Source organism: Salvelinus alpinus, chromosome 39, assembly GCF_045679555.1.
Source record: "Salvelinus alpinus chromosome 39, SLU_Salpinus.1, whole genome shotgun sequence".
NCBI classification, from domain to species: Eukaryota; Metazoa; Chordata; class Actinopteri; order Salmoniformes; family Salmonidae; genus Salvelinus; species Salvelinus alpinus.
The window spans coordinates 2,176,279-2,195,836 of record NC_092124.1 but is presented as its reverse complement, the minus strand read 5'-3'; the positions used below and the strand labels follow the sequence as shown (position 1 = coordinate 2,195,836).

The window sequence follows — 19,558 nt, the reverse complement described above, 5'->3', positions numbered from 1 at the left end:
CTAGAACCATACACCCCACTCTAGAACCTGCTCTGGAACATTCCATAGCTCGCTGCAGAGTTTATTTAAAGATGACTGAGTCAGGAAATGGGACCCTGTATAGTGCACTACTTTTGAGTCAAGAGGTGCACTGCGTCGGGAATAGGGTGCCATTTCAGATATGCCCAAGGATACCCCTATTTTTTTCCCAAAGGCCTCTGCTCCAGTCAGTGGGGTGTCCCAATGGTCATAATGTAAAGGTCAACCCAGTCCCGCAATCACTTGTGCACACTATCGTATTGACTCAAACTGTACTATGCTGGCTCAGGTATTTTCCTTTCACATTGTCCTTCCCTGCACAGTTCCAGCAACTCTGGTGGATTCGTAACCAGGTCAGCCCAGTAAATCTAGGCTTGGCTCATTTTAGCTCATGCTCAGTAATGTGAAAAAAGGTATTGTTGTAGTGTGTCATATTGCAAGTCGGCCTTCCCTTTCATTACTTAAAGCTCTTGTTGTTCTCTCATGTTCAACATAATGTAAATTCCCAGTGGGTTCTTCGCTGGATAAACGCCACTATTGTATGATTTCAATATCACAGGATTCCATCATACGGTAAACGAAAAGCACATTGAAATGATCATAGCCTAATTTGATTGTTTTGAAATGACTACAGCACGATCCCACTCGAGAGGAGAGACAGGTGTAAAATTGCGAGTGCAAATGAAGCTGTGGCAATTACCGTATCCCCCCTCCGATATTACTGGGAACGCACACACGACGCGTGCCAAGCCTGGATGGCGCCAGCGATCACCGGGGCTTTGGGCTTTGCGCACATTAGCATTTTTTCCCCATGTATTATTTGTACACCGGGGCCCTGCTTAAAGTACATTAAAGGGTATCAGTGCTTGCCACCCCTACAGCAGGGAGAGTGGTTGGCGGTTGGGGTTGGTGCATGGATTGTGGAATGCCGGGTGGCAGGAAAAGGTTTGGCCTCATGCCTCCTCTCATCCTGAGAGGTCTACTGCTGCTAGGAAGCCCTCCTCAAAGTCGGAGAGCGAGAGAGCGATCAACCGGCCTCATAAACACACACAATCAATCAATGAAATGTATTTATAAAGCCCTTTTTACATCAGCCGGTGTCACAAAGTGCTGTAGAGAAACCCAGCCTAAAACCCCAAAGGGGGGGTTTCTCCCTAGAAAGGCCAGAATCTAGGAAGAAACCGAGAGAGGAACCAGGCTCTGAGGGGTGGCCAGTCCTCTTCTGGCTGTGCCGGGTGGAGATTATAACAGAACATGGCCAAGATGTTCAAACGTTCATAGATGACCAGCAGGGTCAGATAATAATAATCACAGTGGTTGTAGAGGGTGCAACAGGTCAGCACCTCTAGAGTAAATGTCAGTTGGCTTTTATAGCCAATCATTCAGAGTTAGAGGCAGCAGGTGCTATAGAGAGAGTCCAAAACAGCAGGTCCGGGACAAGGTAGCACGTCCAGTGAACAGGTCAGGGTTCCATAGCCGCAGGCAGAACAGTTGAAACTGGAGTAGCAGCATGACCAGGTGGACTGGGGACAGCAAGGAGTCATCAGGCCAGGTAGTCCTGAGGCATGGTCCTAAGGCTCTGGTCCTCCGAGAGAAGAGAGAGAGAAAGAAAGAGAGAAAGAGAGAGAAATAAATAGAGAGAGAATTAGAGGCATACTTATATTCACACAGGACACCGGATAAGACAGGAGAAGTACTCCAGATATAACAGACTGACCCTAGCCCCCAGGCACATAAACTATTGCAGCATAAATACTGGAGGCTGAGACAGGAGGGGTCGGGAGACACTGTGGCCCTGTCTGACGATACCCCCGGCCAGGGCCAACAGGCAGGATATAACCCCACCTACTTTGCAAAAGCACAGCCCCCACACCACAAGAGGGATATCTTCATCCACCAACCTACTACCCTGAGACAAGGCAGAGTATAGCCCACGAAGATCTCCCCCACGGCATGAACCCGAGGGGGGCGCCAACCCGGACAGGAGGATCACGTCAGTGACCCAACCCACTCAAGTGACGCACCCCTCCTTGGGACGGCATGGAAGAGCACCAGTAAGCCAGTGACTCAGAGGGGAACTGGCCAGGCAGAGACAGCAAGGGTGGTCCGTCGCTCCAGTGCCTTTCCGTTCACCTTCACACCCCTGGGCCAGACTACACTCAATCATATGACCTACTGATGAGATGAGTCTTCAATAAAGGCTTAAAGGTCGAGACCGAGTCTGCGTCTCTCACATGGATAGACAGACCACCAGAGCTCGATAGGAGAAAGCTCTGCCTCCAGCTGTTTGCTTAGAAATTCTAGGGACAGTAAGGAGGCCTGCGTCTTGTGACCATAGTGTACGTGTAGGTATGTAAGGCAGGACCAAATCGGAAAGATAGGTAGCAGCAAGCCCATGTAATGCTTTGTAGGTTAGCAGTAAAACCTTGAAATCAGCCCTAGCCTTAACAGGAAGCCAGTGTAGAGAGGCTAGCACTGGAGTAATATGCTAAAATGTTTTGGTTCTAGTCAAGATTCTAGCAGCTGTATTTAGCACTAACTGAAGTTTATTTCGTGCTTTATCCGGGTAGCCAGAGAGTAGAGCAATGCAGTAGTCTAATCTAGAAGTGACAAAAGCATGGATTCATTTTTCTGCATCATGTTTGGACAGACAGTTTCAGATTTTTGCAATGTTACGAATATGGAAAAATAGCTGTCCTTGAAATATTCTTGATATGTTCGTCAAAAGAGAGATCAGGGTCCAGAGTAACGCCGAGGTCCTTTTGAGATGACTGTACAACCATCAAGATTAATTGTCAGATCCAACAGAAGATCTCTTTGTTTCTTGGGACCTAGAACTAGCATCTCTGTTTTGTCCGAGTTTAAAAGTAGAACATTTGCCGCCATCCACTTCCTTATGTCTGAAACACAGGCTTCCAGGGAGGGCAATTTTGGGGCTTCACCATGTTTCATCGAAATGTACAGCCGTGTATCGTCCGCATAGCAGTGAAAGTTAACATTATATTTCCGAATGACATCACCAAGAGGTAAAATATATAGTGAAAACAATAGTGGTCCTAAAACGGAACCTTGAGGAACACTGAAATTTACAGCTGATTTTTCAGAAGACAAACCATCCACAGAGACAAACTGATATGTTTCCGACAGATAAGATCTAAACCAGGCCAGAACTTGTCCGTGTAGACCAATTTTGATTTCCAATCTCTCCAAAAGAATGTGGTGATCGATGATATCAAAAGCAGCACTAGGAGCACGAGGACAGATGCAGAACCTTGGTCTGACGCCATTAAAAATGTATTGATGATGAGGTCTAAAACCAGACTGAAGAGTTTCGTATACATTGTTTGTCTTCAGGAAGGCAGTGAGTTGCTGCGCAACATCTTTAAAAAAAATGTTTTTGAGAGGAATGGATACAGGCCTTATTACTGCCACTTTTAGTGAGTTTGTTTATTTTATTCAACATAGGATGGCCAAACACAGGAAGCAGCTCTTTCAGTAGTTTATTTGGAATAGGGTCCAGTATGCAGCTTGAAGGTTTAGAGGCCAAGACTATTTTCATCAATGTGTCAAGAGATATAGTATTAAAAAACTTGAGTGTCTCACTTGATCTTAGGTCCTGGCAGAGTTGTGCAGACTCAGGACAACTGAGCTTTGGAGAAATACGCAGATTTAAAGAGGTGTCCGTAATTTGCTTTCTAATGATCATGATCTTTTCGTCATAGAAGTTCATGAATTTATCACTGCTGAAATGAAAGCCATTCTCTCTTGGGGAATACTGCTTTTTAGTTAGCTTTGCGACAGTATCAAAATCCATTTTGGATTGTTCTTATTCTCCTCAATTAAGTTGGCAAAATAAGATGATCGAGCAGCAGTGAGGGCTCTTCGATACTGCACGGTACTGTCTTTCCAAGCTAGTCAGTGGACTTCCAGTTTGGTGTATCGCCATTTCCATTCCAATTTTCTGGAAGCTTGCTTCAGGGCTCGGGTATTTTCTGTATACCAGGGAGCTAGTTCCTTATGACAAATGTTTTTTGTTTTTTGGGGTGTGGCATCTAGGGTTGTCCGAGAATTTATAGCACGACTTTTGATGATCCTTGGTTGGGGTCTGAGCAGATTATCTGTTGAGATTGCAAACGTAATAAAATGGTGGTCCGATAGTCCAGGATTATGAGGAAAAACATTAAGATCCAGAACATTTATTCCACGGAACAAAACTAGGTCCAGAGTATGACTGTGGCAGTGAGTAGGTCCGGAGACATGTTGGACGAAACCCACTGAGTCGATGATGGCTCCGAAAGCCTTTTGGAGTGGGTCTGTGGACTTTTCCATGTGAATATTAAAGTCACCAAAAATTTGAATATCATCTGCCATGACTACAAGGTCTGATTCAGGGAACTCAGTGAGGAACGCTGTATAGGGCCCAGGAGGCCTGTAAACATTAGCTATAAACAGTGATTGAGTAGGCTGCATAGATTTAATGACAAGAAGCTCAAATTTGTTGTGGGTGTAAATTGAAAGTTGCTATCATAAATGTTAGCAACACCTCCGCCTTTGCGCGATGCGCGGGTGATATGGTCACTAGTGTAACCAGGAGGAGAGACCTCATTTAACACAGTAAATTCATCAGGCTTAAGCCATGTTTCAGTCAGGCCAATCACATCAAGATTATGATTAGTGATTAGTTAATTGACTATAACTGCCTTGGAAGTGAGGGATCTAATATTAAGTAACCCTATTTTGAGATGTGAAATATCACAATCTCTTTCAATAATGACAGGAATGGATGAGGTCTTTATTCCAGTGAGATTGCTAAAACGAACACCGCCATGTTTAGTTTTGCCCAACCTAGATCGAGGCACAGCACACTGACTGTACTAGTGGCAGACTCCACTAAGCTGGCAGGGTGGCTAACAGCCTGCTGCCTGGCCTGCACCCTATCTCATTGTGGAGCTAGAGGAGTTAGAGCCCTGTCTATGTTCGTAGATAAGATGAGAGCACCCCTCCAGCTAGGATGGAGTCCGTCACTCCTCAGCAGGCTAGGCTTGGTCCTGTTTGTTCCAGAAAGAGGGCCAATTATCTACAAATTATATCTTTTGGGAGGGGCAGAAAACAGTTTTCAACCAGCGATTGAGTTGTGAGACTCTGCTGTAGAACTCATTACTTCCCCTAACTGGGAGGGGGCCAGAGACAATTACTGCCAACATATCTTTCTAGCTGATTTACACGCTGAAGCTATGTTGCGCTTGGTGACCGCTGACTGTTTCATCCTAACATCGTTGGCGCCAACGTGGATGACAATATCCCTCTCTACAGTCATGGCCAAAAATTTTGAGAATGACACAAATATTAATTATCACAAAGTCTGCTGCCTTAGTTTGTATGATGGCAATTTGCATATACTCCAAAATGTTATGAAGAGTGATCAGATGAATTGCAATTAAAATTGCAATTAAAAGTCCCTCTTTGCCATACAAATGAACTGAATCCCCAAAAAACATTTCCACTGCATTTCAGCCCTGCCACAAAAGGACCAGCTGACATCATGTCAGTGATTCTCTTGTTAATACAGGTGTGAGTGTTGACGAGGACAAGGCTGGAGATCACTTTGTCATGCTGATTGAGCTTGAATAACAGACTGGAAGCTTCAAAAGGAGGGTGGTGCTTGGAATCATTGTTCTTCCTCTGTCAACCATGGTTACCTGCAAGGAAACACGTGCCTTCATCATTGCTTTGCACAAAAGTGCTTCACAGGCAAGGATATTGCTGCCAGTAAGATTGCACCTAAATCAACCATTTATCGGATCATCAAGAACTTCAAGGAGAGCGGTTCAGTTGTTGTGAAGAAGTCTTCAGGGCGGTCAAGAAAGTCCAGCAAGCGCCAGGACCGTCTCCTAAAGTTGATTCAGCTGCGGGATCGGAGCACCACCAGTACAGAGCTTGCTCAGGAATGGCAGCAGGCAGGTGTAAGTGCATCTGCACGCACAGTGAGGCGAAGACTTTTGGAGGATGGCCTGATGTCAAGAAGGGCAGCAAAGAAGCCACTTCTCTCCAGGAAAAACATCAGGGACAGACTGAAGTAATTTTCTCTGATGAATCCCCTTTCCGATTTTTTGGGGCATCCGGAAAAAAAGCTTGTCCGGAGAAGACAAGGTGAGCGCTACCATCAGTCCTGTGTCATGCCAACAGTAAAGCATCCTGAGACCATTCATGTGTGGGGTTGCTTCTCAGCCTAGGGAGTGGGCTCACTCACAATTTTGCCTAAGAACACAGCCATGAATAAAGAATGGCACCAACACCTCCTCCGAGAGCAACTTCTCCCAACCATCCAGGAACAGTTTGGCGGCGAACAATGCCTTTTCCAGCATGATGGAGCACCTTGCCATAAGGGAAAAGTGATAACTAAGTGGCTCAGGGAACAAAACATCGATATTTTGGGTCCATGGCCAGGAAACTCCCCAGACCTTAATCCCATTGAGAACTTGTGGTCAATCCTCAAGAGGCGGGTGGACAAACAAAAACCCACAAATTCTGACAAACACCAAGTATTGATTATGCAAGAATGGGCTGCCATCAGTCAGGATGTGGCCCAGAAGTTAATTGACAGCATGCCAGGGCGGATTGCAGAGGTCTTGAAAAAGAAGGGTCAACTCTGGAAATATTGACTCTTTGCATCAACTTCATTTAATTGTCAATAAAAGCCTTTGACACTTATGAAATGCTTGTAATTATACTTCAGTATTCCATAGTAACGTCTGACAAAAATATCTAAAGACACTGAAGCAGCAAACTTTGTGGAAATTAATATTTGTGTAATTCTCAAAACTTTTGGCCACGAATGTACACTCGCCAGTTTTAGCCTTAGCCAGCACCATCTTCAGATTAGCCTTAAAGTTGGTAGCCCTGCCTCCTGGTAAACAGCGTACGATCGCTGGATGATTATTTTTAAGTCTAATACTACGGGTAATGGAGTCACCATTGACTAGGGTGTTCAATTTATCAGAGCTAATGCTGGGAGGCTTCGGCGTCTCAGACCCTGTAACGGGTGGAGGAGAGACCAGAGAATACTCTGACTCTGACTCTTTTCTTAATGGGGAGAACCGGTTGAAAGTTTCTGTCGGCTGAATGAGCGACACCGGTTGAGCATTCCTACAGCATTCCCTTCCAGAAGCCATGAGAAAGTTGTCCGGCTGCGGGGACCGTGCGAGGGGATTTATACTACTATCTGTACTTATTGGTGGCACAGACGCTGTTTCATCCTTTCCTACACTTAAATGACGATTGCGTCTGAAGCTGGGCTTACAGCACGGCTATCCTCGCCTTAAGGTGATCGTTCTCCTGTATATTATGAGTACAGCGACTGCAATTAGAAGGCATAATGTTACTGTTACTACTTAGCTTCGGCCGGTGGAGGTCGTGTAGAACCATGTCCAGATAAAGCGTCCGGGGTGAAAAAGTTGAATGAAAAAAGTCAAGCGAGGGAAAAATAAAAAAATATAAAACCGTAAAGTTGGCAAGTAGCGAACAAATGTTAGCAACAAATCTCACAGCAGCACGTAAACAAGTCTACAAGTTGTGACCGGAAATAACGAGAACGGAAATGACGATGTCTGCTGTACGGACGTCTCTCTCCAAACGAAGCCGTCAAAAAGTTGAAAGGAGCAGAAAATAAACAGAGAGAACGATTGTGTCAAACTCCATGATTATAACACCTAACTTTGGCCATAAGGCGGGCACAGTACTATACTTTTGGGAGCACAGACAGCCATTGTTCAGGGAGATTGGTAGGGGTTCCGGCAGGGGGTCCGGCGCCTGTTTTGCCAGGGTATGAAGTGGGGACAGTTGGGTCTCATCGAATCCCACTGAGTCGTCCCACAGTGTCCCGTGGCTCACACACGAGCACACACACACCCACGACCCCCTGCAGCGAGGGCCATCTGAGCGCAAGCGCATCACACAGAGTTTACAAGTGTTTTTTAGGTTCTTTGCAACTGTGTGAGTGGACTATACCTCCTGCTGCTAGTTAGTTTGAAGTACATGCTTCATATGTTGAAAATGGATGCCACTTGGCATAAATGGGTGCTATTCATTTAGAAATGTAGACATGCACATGATATGTATACATGCTTGCTATCACACTCACACACACTCATGCGCACACACTGACGCATGCACACACTCACATACAGTATATTAGCTCATAGGCGATACATACTTACTGTATACTGTACACACACACACACACACACACACACACACACACACACACACGTACACTCACATTTTCACATAGACAAACACACATAAAAGATGTGGTTAGCCTAGCCACAGGTGTCCTGTCCACTCGCCCTGACCTGTCATGTCACGGTAAACCCTATTTACCTTCTCACGTTAATGTGAAGGAAGTACCAATTGGCACACCACAGCGTGTGTTGTTATTAGAATGGACGAGAAGGAAGGTGATCAGCCATCTTCTGTGTCTCCTCAGTGTGAGCTGACATGGCGAGCATGTCCAGGTTTACACCCACTGTTCCTTTCATGTGTAGGGTATCATGCAGGACACACAGCGCTGACACGAGGTTATCTACTCCCCACTGGGCAAAAACTGGTTCAATCAAGAGTTTTTTCACATAATTTCAACCAAAAAAATCAATGTGGAAAACTGATTGGATTTGCAAAGTGTTATCAATGTAAGAAATTATGGAGGCTTTTTTCAGATTTTTGTTCACTGAACTTTGAACCTAAATCCTTTGCATGATTTCACGTCGAATTCACGATAGTTGACAACTCAACCAAGTGTAAATCAAGACTAGACGTTTAACTGACGTCTGCGCCCAGTGGGCCTCTCTTTGTGTCAAACACACACAAACCACAAACTAAGTTAGCCCTCTCTCTCTCTCTCTCTCTCTCTCTCTCTCTCTCCCCTAGTTCCCACTGATGTGCAACACATTCTGACACTACGGGTGTGATGCAAAGTATATTTTTTGTTGATTTGACTGCACAACAATTATTACACCGCCATTATGTGGAGTCTCCAGCGTGAACAAGGCTTTATTTATCTTGCTTTCTCTCCCTCTCACTCTTCCTTTTTCTCTCTCTCTGTTTTTCTCCCCCCCCCCCCTCTCTCTCTCAGTAATCCGGGGCGGCCCCGAGAGCCTTTGTTCCTCGGCTTTTCCTGGTGCAGTGCTCCGCTTGTCACTTCTATTATACTTATGCATAGAGCTGAGTTATTAGTATCAAACATGCATAATAAGAGGGAGCAAACACACACCTCTTTCTCACTCTGTCTTTTTGTCGTCCACACACACATACTCACACAGAGAGACACGCACATACAATGGCTTGCGAAGGTATTCACCCCCCCTTGGCATTTTTCCTATTTTGTTGCCTTACAACCTGGAATTAAAATGTATTTTTTTGGGGTGTGTGTATCATTTGATTTATACAACATGCCTACCACTTTGAAGATGCAAAATATTTTATATAGTGAAACAAAAAAGAAATAAGACAAAAAAATATGAAAACTTGCATAACTATTCACCCCCCCCCCCAAAGTCAATACTTTGTAGAGCCACCTTTTGCAGCAATTACAGCTGCAAGTCTATTGAGGTATGTCTCTATAAGCTTGGCACATCTAGCCACTGGGATTTTTGCCCATTCTTCAAGGCAAAACTGCTCCAGCTCCTTCAAGTTGGATGGGTTCCGCTGGTATACAGCAATCTTTAAGTCATAGCACAGATTCTCAATTGGATTGAGGTCTGGGCTTTGACTAGGCCATTCCAAGACATGTAAATGTTTCCCCTTAAACCACTCGAGTGTTGCTTTAGCAGTATGCTTAGGGTCATTGTCCTGCTGCAAGGTGAACCTCCATCCGAGCCTCAAATCTCTGGAAGACTGAAACAGGTTTCCCTCAAGAATTTCCCTGTATTTAGCGCCATCCATCATTCCTTCAATTCTGACCAGTTTCCCAGTCCCTGCCAATGAAAAACATCCCCACAGCATGATGCTGCCACCACCATGCTTCACTGTGGGGATGGTATTCTCAGGGTGATCAGAGGTGTTGGGTTTGCGCCAGACATAGCATTTTCCTTGATGGCCAAAAAGCAACATTTTTGTCTCATCTGACCAGAGTACCTTCTTCCATATGTTTGGGGAGTCTACCACATGCCTTTTTTCTTTAAGAAATTTCTTTTTTTCTGGCCACTCTTCCGTAAAGTCCAGCTCTGTGTAGTGTATGACTTAAAGTGGTCCTATGGACAGATACTCCAATCTCTGCTGTGGAGCTTTGCAGCTCCTTCAGGGTTATCTTTGGTCTCGTTGTTGCCTCTGATAAATGCCCTCCTTGCCACCTTGTGAGTTTTGGTGGATGGCCCTCTCTTGGCAGGTTTGTTGTGGTGCCATATTCTTTCAATTTTTTAATAATGGATTTAATGGTGCTCCGTGGGATGTTCAAAGTTTGGGATATTTTTTTATAACCCAACCCTGATCTGTACTTTCCACAACTTTGTCCCTGACCTGTTTGGAGAGCCTCCTTGGTCTTCATGGTGCCGCTTGCTTGGTGGTGCCCCTTGATGCGTGGTATTGTAGATTCTGGTGCCTTTCAGAATAGGTGTATATATACTGAGATAATGTGACAGATCATGTGACACTTGCACACAGGTGGACTTTATTTAACTAATTATGTGACTTCTGAAGGTAATTGGTTGCACCAGATCTTATTTAGGGGCTTTACAAAGAATTCAATAAAGATTGAATGTAGAATAATAATGTAGAATAATAAAGATTGAATACATATGAATACATATGTATTCACCACTTTTCCGTTTTTTATTTTTTATAATTTTTTAAAACATGTTATTTTTTAAATTTCACTTCACCAATTTGGACTATTTTGAGTAAGTCCATTACATGAAATCCAAATAAAAATCAATTTAAATTACAGGTTGTAATGCAACAAAATAGGAAAAAACGCCAAGTGGGATGAATACTTTTTCAAGGCACTGTACATGCAAAAAAGCACACATGCACACACACAGAGAGACACATACACACACACAAAGCACCCCTCCTTAGCTGTCTTCTAACACAGTGATTGGATAACACTGTTGATAGGTCAGCCATAAAATTGAACTCGCTAGTGTCTGGGCAGTTTATTTCAAATGAAACAAATTAAAGTAATTTTGCAATGCCCCTGCCTGTGAAGAAACCTGGAAAGCGCCGTGCCTAATCCCTGCCGAGCCGCTGAGTGTATTGGCACGTACTCTATAGGATGGGATTTGCCACTGCACTAAACTCCAAAGGCCCGCTCTTGTTGTTATCAGTAAGCAAGGGAAGGGATTTTGGGATAAGTGAATTCTGGAGAGCGGGAGAAGAAAAAAAGACCCTCACCTAGTACCTTCCCTTCCCCCCCCACCTCCTATTATGACATCCCAATTGGCCCCTGTGTTTCTTTGTAAAGCTCAATTGAGAAAGTTTGAGCACTAAACTAACCTTTTGAGCCGCCATCTTTATTTCATGGACAGTCGGGGTGGATTCCCTTTAATTCAGCAGAGGAATTGGAACCAGACCTGTAAAAATTGTCAATACACTTTTTTACAGTAGTGGTAAACACTTAATTGAGAGAGGTAAGAGGTGACATAGTTAAGAAATAGTTGCGTGTATTGTGCCAAAATCAGGGAAATGTACTCCTAAATACTTTTCCATTAGGCTTCACTGTTTGAGGTTGTGACTCTCCAATTAGACTTGACACAGGTGTGTGACAGCCAGAGCTGGCCATGTTGCCAAGATAGACAAGTCAACCTTTTTTCTACCTCTGCTTTATGTCTTTTTTGTGTTTGCAGTTGCTAGCTGACCAAGATCCATTTCATTTCAGTTTGAGTTGTTGTTTTCAATGTGGTTTTACTGATTGTCTGACACTTCCTGTGTCAAAATGATTACATGGCCTTCCAGCAATACCAGGTCTGGCCATAGTGCCCCTGGAGAAAGGTGAACTTGGTTGGGGAAAATTTATTTCAACTGCCTGCCTCCCTCTAAAGAGGGTAGCTCAAAATGTCTGCCACCAAAAAGACTTCACACCCCATAAGGCATTGCTGCTGTGACCATGTTGCAAGTGATGTTCTTGATTGGTTTATTAGCAGGTGTAGCTCTCCATTTGAACATCCTCAATAAAGATTGGCGCCTGAGGGGATGGCTGCCATTTTACCAATTTTGTATGTCTTTTCGCATTGTTTGTAACTTATTTTGTACATAATGTTGATGCTACTGTCTCTTATGACCGAAAAGAGCTTCTGGAAATCAGAACAGCGATTACTCACCTTGAACTGGACGAAGATTATTTCTTTAATGACTCTGATGTGAAGGATAAAATGTTGTTCCTGGACAAGGCCCAAATCCCCGTCATTCGCATGAAGAAAATAAGGAAATAAAGGGGGCTCAGATCAGGGTGCCTTGTGAGAATTTGTCAGCGAGTGAGTAACCTGCCACTACCATTTGTTCCATTAGCCAACGTGCGATCACTGGAGAATAAACTGGATGAGCTCTGCTCGAGACTATCCTACCAACGGGACATTAAAAACTGTAATATCTTATGTTGCACCTAGTAGTGGCTGAACTACGACACGGATAATATACAGTTGGCTGGGTTTTCTGTGGATCGGCAGGACAGAACAGCTACGTCCGGTAACACGAGGGGTGGGGGTGTATGTCTATTTGTCAATAACAGCTGGTGCGTGATGTCTAAAGGTATTGCTGGCCTGAGGTAGAGTACCTCATGATAAGCTGTAGACCATACCTACTAAGAGAGTTTTCATCTATATTTTTGTAGTCTTTTATTTACCACCACAAACTGATTCTGGCACTAAGACCGCACTCAACGAGCTGTATAAGGCCATAAGCAAACAAGAAAATGCTCATCCAGAACAGCGCTCCTAGTGGCCGGGGACTTTAATACAGGCAAACTTAAATCCGTTTTACCTCATTTCTACCAGCATGTCACATGTGCAACTAGAGGGAAAAAAACCTCTAGACCACCAAAGCTCTCCCTCGCCCTCCATTTGGCAAATCGAACCATAACCATTATATCCTCCGGATTCCTGCTTACAAGCAAAAACTAAAACAGGAAGTACCAGTGACTCACTCAATACGGAAGTGGTCAGATGACGCGGATGCTACGCAACAGGACCTTTTTGCTAGCACACACTGGAATATGTTCCGGGATTCATCCAATGGCATTGAGGAGTATACCACCTCAGTTACCAGCTTCATCAATAAGTGCATTGATGACGTCTTCCCCACAGTGACCCTATGTACATATCCCAACCAGAAGCCATGGAGCTAAAGGCTAGAGCTGCCACTTTCAAGGAGCAGGATACTAATCTGGACGCTTATAAGAAATCCCGCTATGCTCTCCGACGAACCTACAAACAGGAAAAGTGTCAATATAGAACTAAGATAGAATCCTACTACACCGTCTCTGATGCTCGATGGATGTGGCAGGGCTTGCAAACTATTATGACTACAAAGGGAAACCCAGCCGCGAGCTGCCCAGTGACGCGAGCCTACCAGATGGGCTAAATGCCGTTTATGCTCGCTGTGAGTCAAGCAACACTGAAGCATGCATGAGAGCACCAGCTGTTCTGGACAACTGTGTGATCACGCTCTCTGTAGTGAACGTTGACCTTTAAACAGGTCAACATTCACAAGGCTGCAGGGCTGGACAGATTACCAGGACCTGTTCAGAGCATTCGCGGACCAACTGGCAAGTGTCTTCACTGACATTTTCAATCTCTCCCTACATGTTTCAGGCAGACCACCATAGTCCTTGTGCCAAAGAAAGCGAAGGTAACCTGTCTAAGTGACTACCGCCCCGAAGCACTCTCGTTGGTAGCCATTAGTTGCTTTGAAAGGCTGGTCATGGTTCACATCAACACCATCTTCTCGGAAACCCTAGACCCACTCCAATTCGCATACCGCCCCAATAGATCCACAGATGACGCAATCTCAATCGCACACCACACTGCCATTTCCCACCTGGACAAAAGGAACACGTATGTGAGAATGCTGTTAATTGACTACAGCTCAGCGTACAACACAATAATGCCCACAAAGCTCATCACTAAGCTAAGGACCCGGGGACTAAACACTGCAACTGGATCCTGGACTTCCTGACAGGCCGTACCCCAGGTGGTAAGGGTAGGCAACAACACCTTCCACGCTGATCCGCAGCACGTGGGCCCCTCAGGGGTGTGTGCTTAGTCCACTCCTGTACTCCTTTTTCACCCACGACTGCGTGGCCAGGCACAACTCCAACACCATCATTAAGTTTGCTGACGACACAACGTTTGTAGTTCTGATCACCGACAACGATGAGAGGTCAGAGACTTGGCAGTGTGGTTCCAGGACAAAAACCTCTCCCTCAACGTGAGCAAGACAAAGGAGATGATCATGGACTACAGGAAAAGGAGGGCCGAACACACCCCCATTCACATCGACGGGGCTGTAGTGGAGCGGGTTGAGAGTTTCAAGTTCCTTTTTGTCCATACCACCAACAAACTATCATGGTCCAAACACACCAAGAAAGCCATTTAAGAGGGCCTTTTCCCCCTCAGGATACTGAAAAGATTTGGCATAGGTCCTCAGATCCTCAAAAGGTTATACAGCTGCACCATCGAGAGCATCCTGACCGGTTGCATCATCGCCTGGTATGGCAACTCCTCGGCACCACTAGTGTAGTGCGTACAGCCCAGTACATCACTGTGCCCAAGCTTCCTGCCATCCGGGATCTATATACTAGGCGATGTCAGAGGAAAGCCCAAAAAAGACGCATGGCAAGTTGTATCAGAGTGCCAAGTCTAGGTCCAAAAGGCTCCTTAGCAGCTCCTACCCCAAGCCATAAGACTGCTGAACAATTAATCAAATGGCCACCCGGACTAATTGCATAGCCCCCCTCCCCACCTTTGTTTTTACACTGCTGCTAATCGCTGCTTATTATCTATGCATAGTCACTTTACCCCTACCTACATGTACAAATGACCTGTACCCCCGCACATTGTCTCGGTACCGGTTCCCCCTGTATATAGCCTCATTATTGTTATTTTATTGTGTTACTTTATTCAATCAATCAATCAATTTTATTTTATATAGCCCTTCGTACATCAGCTAATATCTCGAAGTGCTGTACAGACACCCAGCCTAAAACCCCAAACAGCTAGTAATGCAGGTGTAGAAGCACTGTAGGTGTAGAATGCAGGTGTAGAAGGATCACCACTTTATTTTAAGAATGTGAAATGTCAGAATAATAGGTGAGATAATGATTTACTTCAGCTTTTATTTCTTTCATCACATTCCCAGTGGGTCAGAAGTTTACATACACTCAATTAGTATTTGGTAGCATTGCCTTTAAATTGTTTAACTTGGGTCAAACGTTACGGGTAGCCTTCCACAAGCTTCCCACAATAAGTTGGGTGAATATTGGCCCCTTCCTCCTGACAGAGCTGGTGTAACTGAGTCAGGTTTGTAGGCCTCCTTGCTCGCACATGCTTTTTCAGTTCTAACCACACATTTTCTATAGGATTGAGGTCAGGGCTTTGTGATGGCCACTCCAATACCTTGACTTTGTTGTCCTTAATAACCTCTTAGTGATCCCTTAAGCGCGAATCCTGTTAGCGGGATAGATTTGACAACATCCGGTGAAATTGCAGAGCGCCAAATTCAAACTACAGACATTTCAATATTCAACATTCACGAAAATATAAGTGTAATACATCAAAATAAAGCTTAACTTCTTGTTAATCCAGCCGCTGTGTCAGATTTCAAAAAGGCTTTACGGCGAAAGCACACCATGCGATTGTCTGAGGACAGCGCCCCGCATACAAACACATGAAAATCATTTTTCAACCAGGCCTGTGCGACACAAAAGTCAGAAATAACGATATAATAAATGCCTTACCGTTGAAGGTCTCCTTCTTTTTGCAATCCCAAATGTCTGTGACACAATGAATGGTCGTTTTGTTCGATAAATTCCTTCTGTACATCCCCAAAATGTCCATTTATTTGGTGCGTTTCATTCAGAAATGCACCGGTTCCAACTCGCCCAACATGACTACAAACTATCTAATAAATTATCTGTAAACTTGGACCAAACATTTCAAACAACGTTCCTAATCCAACCTCAGGTATCCTAAAATGTAAATAATCGATACAATTTAAGACGGGATAAACAGTTTCCAATACCGAAGAAAAACAACACGGAGCGCGCTCCTGTTCACGCGCAACAAAATACTAGAGACCTTCAGAGTGACACGTACAAAGAACAGCACTACTGTTGACATCTAGTGGAAGCCATAGGAACTGCAATCTGGGCCCTAATAAATCAGGGTTCCCATAGAAAAGCATTGAAAAACACAATGACCTCAAAAAAAACTTTTTCCCTGGATGGATTGTGCTTGGGGTTTCGCCTGCCAAATCAGTTATGTCAAACTCACAGACGTTATTCTAACAGTTATAGAAACTTCTGTGTTTTCTATCCAAATATACTAATTAAATGCATATCCTAGCTTCTAGGCCTGAGTTTACTTTGGGCACGCCGGATGTGAAAATACTGTCCCCTATCCCTAAGAAGTTTTAGCCATTTTGCCACAACTTTGGAAGTATGCTTGGGGTCATTGTCCGTTTGGAAGACCCATTTGTGACCAAGCTTTAACTTCCTGGCTGATGTCTTGAGATGTTGCTTCAATATATCTACATAATTTTCCTTCCTCATGAAGCCATATATTTTGTGAAGTGCGCCAGTCCCTCCTGCAGCAGAGCACCCACACAACATGATGCTGCCACCCCTGTGCTTTGCGGTTGGGATGGTGTTCTTCGGCCTGCAAGCCTTCCCTTTTTTCCTTCAAACATAACAATGGTAATTATTGCCAAACAGTTCTATTTTTGTTTCATCAGACCAGAGGACATTTCTCCAAAAAGTACGATCTTTGTCCCCATGTGCAGTTGCCAACAGTAGTCTGGCTTTTTTTGTGGCGGTTTTGGAGCAGTGGCTTCTTCCTTGCTGAGCGGCCTTTCAGGTTATGTCGATATAGGACTCGTTTTACTGTGGATATAGATACTTTTATACCTGTTTCCTCCAGCATCTTCACAAGGTCATTTGCTGTTGTTCTGGGATTGATTTGCACTTTTCGCACTAAAGTATGTTCATCTCTAGAAGACAGAACGAGTCTTCTTCCTGAGCGGTATGATGGCTGCGTGGTCCCATGGTGTTAATACTTGCGTACTATTGTTTGTGCAGATGAACGTGGTACCTTCAGGCATTTGGAAATTGCTCCCAAGGATGAACCAGATTTGTGGAGGTCTACAATTTTCTTCCTGAGGTCTTGGATGATTTCATTTGATTTTCCCATGATGTCAAGCAAAGAGACACTGAGTTTGAAGGTAGGCCTTGAAATACATCCACAGGTACACCTCCAATTGACTCAAATGATGTCAATTAGCCTATCAGAAGCTTCTAAAGCCATGACATCATTTTCTGGAATTTTCCAAGCTGTTTAAAGGCACAGTCAACTTAGTGTATGTAAACTTCTGACCCACTGGAATTGTGATACAGTGAATTATAAGTGAAATAATGTGTCTGTAAACAATTGTTGGGAAAATGACTTGTGTCATGCACAAAGTAGATGTCCTAACCAACTTGCCAAAACTATAGTTTGTTAACAAGAAATTTGTGGATTGGTTGAAAAACGAGTTTTAATGATTCCAACCTAGTTGTATGTAAACTTCCGACTTCAACTGTATCATGTAGATTCCATCTACAAGTAGAATAGCTGTATGTAGAACTAGATACAGAAATGACCGGTAATGACCTAAATGTTTGGATGTTCAATTGTAGAAGCAGAACATATAGATGTTGAACAATGTAAAAGTTGATGTAGGCTACTTGATTATGGCTGTAAGTGTGTGTGCGTAAATGTTGAATGATCAGTAAAATTCATAATGAGGGGCAATAGTTTAGAGCTACAAGAAGATACATTGAAAGGTATGGTTATGTGGTAGTGAAAGTGGGAGAGTAGTAGTGTTGAAATCTACCAAAAACTTTACCAAAAAATCTACCAAAAAAGATTTAAGTATTGAATTCAGATTTTTAGAGGAGTGATGATTAAACTCAATGAATCTTTTAACTTCTTATGGCTGCAGGGGCAGTATTGAGTAGCTTGGATGAAAGGTGCCCAGAGGTGCCCAGAGTAAACTGCCTGCTCCTCAGTCCCAGTTGCTAATATATGTATATTATTAATCTATTTGGATAGAAAACACTCTGAAGTTTCTAAAACTGTTTGAATGATGTCTGTGAGTATAACAGAACTCACATGGCAGGCAAAAACCTGAGAAAAAATCAAACAAGGAAGTGGGAAATCTAAGGTTTGTAGGTTTTCAACTCATCGCCTATCGAATACACAGTGGGATATGGGTCATTTTGCACTTCCTGCGGCTTCCACTAGATGTCAACAGTATTTAGAACCTTGTCTGATGCTTCTACTGTGAAGTGGGGCCGAAGGAGAGGGGATTGAGTAAGGTCTATCATGAGCTGAACATGCGCTGACCATGCGCGTACATGTGAGAGCGAGCTCTGTTCTATCGCATTTCTGAAGACAAAGGAATTCTCCGGTTGGAACATTATTGAAGATTTATGTTAAAAACATCCTAAAGATTGATTCAATACATCGTTTGACATGCTTCTACTGACTGTTACGGAACTTTTTGACATTTCGTCTGCTTTTAGTGAACGCGCTTCGGGACTTTGGATTTGTTTACCAAACACGCTAACAAAAGTAGCTATTTGGACATAAATGATGGACATTACCGAACAATCAAACATTTATTGTGGAACTGGGATTCCTGGGAGTGCATTCTGATGAAGATCGTCAAAGGTAAGTGAATATTTATAATGTTATTTCTTACTTCTGTTGACTGCACAATATGGCGGATACCTGTATGGCTTGATTGGGCTCTGAGCGCCAACCTCAGATTATTGCATGGTTTTTGCTTTTTCCGTAAAGCTTTTTTGAAATCTGACACAGCGGTTGCATTAAGGAGAAGTGGATCTAAAATTCCATGTATAACACTTGATTTTTGATCAACTTTTATTATGAGTATTTCTGGAAATTGATGTGGCTCTCTCAAAATCACCAGATGTTTTTGGAACTACTGAACATAACGCGCCAATGTATACTGAGATTTTTTTATATAAATATGAACTTTACCGAACAAAGCATACATGTATTGTTTAACATGAAGACCTATGAGTGTCATCTGATGAAGATCATCAAAGGTTAGTGATTCATTTTATCTCTATTTCTGCTTTTTGTGACTCCTGTCTTTGGCTGGAAAAATGGCTGTCTTTTTCTGTGATTTGGCGGTGACCTAACATAATCGTTTGTGGTGCTTTCGCTGTAAAGCCTTTTTGAAATCGGACACTGTCGTGGGATTAACAACAAGATTACCTTTAAAATGGTATAAGATAGTTGTATGTTTGAGGAATTTTAATTATGAGAAT

The 19,558-nt window shown here is 43.6% G+C and overlaps 1 protein-coding gene across 2 annotated transcripts in view; it reads left to right on the top strand.

The window, feature by feature from the left end:
- LOC139566646 (catenin alpha-2) overlaps positions 1-19,558 on the top strand; it is a 756,349-nt gene that overhangs the window by 698,782 nt on the left and 38,009 nt on the right. The window lies entirely within an intron of this gene.